A 250-nucleotide genomic window follows, 5' to 3' on the forward strand; every position below is an offset into this window, starting at 1 on the left:
GTTCAAAAAGTCCAGAAGACATGAAAAATCGCCACAGAAATAACAGCCCAATTTAAAAAAACAAACAAAAAAAACCAAAAAAACACCCTTAAAAAAAACCCTTAAAAAGTTAAAACAATAATTAAGGAAAACTTAGTAAACAAAAACGAAATAAAAAACCCCAAAACCTAACCCGCCCCAAAAGCAAAAAGGCTGTTAAAAATGTAAAAACGTTTAAAAAATTAAAAGCCTTCAAAGAATTAAAAAGAAA

The sequence above is a fragment of the Malurus melanocephalus genome, unplaced genomic scaffold, assembly GCF_030028575.1.
Source record: "Malurus melanocephalus ecotype Western Australia unplaced genomic scaffold, MMel_1.1 scaffold_560, whole genome shotgun sequence".
Classification (NCBI taxonomy): Eukaryota; Metazoa; Chordata; class Aves; order Passeriformes; family Maluridae; genus Malurus; species Malurus melanocephalus.